General features: G+C 36.8%; 1 long non-coding RNA gene across 1 annotated transcript; it reads left to right on the forward strand.

Annotated features, from left to right (window-relative positions):
* The first annotated feature begins 1779 nt into the window (after positions 1 to 1779).
* LOC134296782 (uncharacterized) lies at positions 1780 to 2342 on the forward strand. The gene is made up of 2 exons (XR_010003635.1): positions 1780 to 2049; positions 2170 to 2342. It is a non-coding gene; the product is annotated as an uncharacterized LOC134296782 (long non-coding RNA).

Here is a 2342-nt window from a genome sequence, read left to right on the forward strand (position 1 = left end):
TATCCAGAAAAACCTTATATGGAGGATTCATGATGACCTTTGATTTTGAAGAGGTGTTATCTCAAACTAAAGTCTCCTGGATTTTGTCATGTCAAGCAAAAATATGGAGCAGGTATCCTAATGCAAGTCCATATTGCTATATACACCATTCCTGTTAAATTTAAACATAAAATCCTTGTGATATTCAATTAATGTCATTTCCATTCATAGATCTCAAAAGTGTCCTAAGACATTCATAGAATTCTAAGGGGTGCATGTGCAGAGATGCCATTTCATTGAAGCAGATGGGGACTATACATTTAAACAACACTGAGTTCCCAGATCTTATTTGAGTAAAATTTCCATAATCTCTGATCACTGACTTTGCTGTCTGGAAATTAAGGGGGTTGTAATCCAACAAAGGAGAAATCAATATGTTGCATGAAAGCATGATGGCTGTGTGATTTTTGGGAATTTCAAAAGCTGTATGGGCATCTGTTGGGGGTGCTTTGACTGTACTTTTACGGCCTGGCAGAAGAGGGTTGGACTGGGTGGCACCAAGGGTCTTCTAGTGAAAAAGTACAATTACATTTATGTTGGTTAAAATGCCCTAAAAATCAGTATTTGTGCAAATCTTTCTGAAACTTGGAGGAATTATGCCTTTGTTATGTTGTATAATTGAAAATAGAAATTCAAGGAGATAGCTCTTATAGCTTTTAAAAAAATGTTGTTCATTAAAACTTTTTGAAATTCATAAAGATTAGTGAATGTGTGAAACTTGGTGGGTAACAGTCGTGCCCCATGAAGACCCTCACTGTTTACCCCTAGTTAAGCCCTTTTTAGTAAGAAGGATTAATATTTTATGTACATTTTCCGGGGGGGGGGGGGGGTTCAATCTAGACAGCCTCTTTGCATTTGAACCTTCCGTCGCCCTGCTCCTTTAAGAATCCCCTCAGGGAGGATCCTCAGGCAAGGGACTTCTGGTTCTTGGAAGAGGCAGCCTTTTTTGTGAGTAGAAGGTGAAGAGAGAGGAAAGCCGGAAAGTCTACTAATAACATGTCCACTTGGAGCTGTATTCAAGTCCAGTTGGAACTGTTTTAAAGTCCATTTGGATCTTGATTCAAGTCCAGTTGGAGTTAGATATTAAGACCATCTTAAAGTCAGTTGAACACCATACAAGAAAGCGACAATAAGAAGTAACGATTCAAGAGTCTCAGTTGTGTCTATCTCTTAAAGACTTTACCTTTCCTCATAAAAACTTTGTAGTGACACTCAAAAGGTAAGAAAGTCTAAAATTCTTATCAGTTAATAAATTCTTGTTTGATTCAACTAAATAGTCTCTGATCCATTCCCTGCACAGCCAGTTCACCTTCCAAGTAGTTAAGATAGCGTGGTAGCATAACAGATAACAGTGGTAAATGTGTTCTACTGTTGTGGCAAGTTTCACCCCAATAGCTCTGAAAATGAGGGACAAAAGAGCCCCAGAAACATCCCCACTTGTGCAACTACATAACGAAAAAGTAACAAACATTTCATTATAGCGTTATATTTGTGATACAGATCTGTTATGATATTTTAGAAACCCTTTTTTTCATTGATCACACAGGCCTAGTAGTGATCGTTTTGTTCCGTTTCTCTTATTCTTTTTCTATAATGCTATCCTGATACCGTATGTGCGACATTCTCATAGAAGTCCTTTTCCCCTTTGGCCTATACATATAAAGTACAAAAATGTCAAACCTGCAGTTCTGGGTATGTTACCAAAGGAAACAGTTTTACTTAAAATCTTGTTTTTGCCAACATAGTTTCAAAGTATCTGGAGTGAAGTCAAACCACAGTGGCTCTCAGCTGTGTTTCCTTTTACTATTTCCCCAGGTACTCCCAGCACAGCACTCTGTAACTGGATATTCTTTAAGGGATTTTTTTAAACTGTAAAAGACTGTTTGTAGCTTTAAGAATTACCCCTAGGGGGCATTAAGCCATGAAAACAAGAGCATGCAATTGTCAATGCTGAAATCTTTGTGACTGCAAGCTGTTCCCAGAAGCAGGAAACCGATATAAACCGATGCCGTAAGTACAATCAACCATGAGATAAAACACATTATTTAAAGGTATGTTTCTCACTTGCTTTTTATCAAATATATTTTCTTATTAAGGATTACTCTAAGGCAGTTTCGTTTTCTTTCACAGAACAGCTATTTCAGCACAATGGAAAAACTTGATTCTAAATATGATGAATTAACAGAGCAAGAACAATGGAATACTAAAAATAGTGAGCTCAAGGAACATCTCTAGTCTAGATAGGCTTGATGGAATTGATTGTTCTTTAAAATGTCAATAGAATTAAAGTAAATATAATCATA

This window comes from Anolis carolinensis, chromosome 2 (assembly GCF_035594765.1).
Source record: "Anolis carolinensis isolate JA03-04 chromosome 2, rAnoCar3.1.pri, whole genome shotgun sequence".
Taxonomy (NCBI): domain Eukaryota; kingdom Metazoa; phylum Chordata; class Lepidosauria; order Squamata; family Dactyloidae; genus Anolis; species Anolis carolinensis.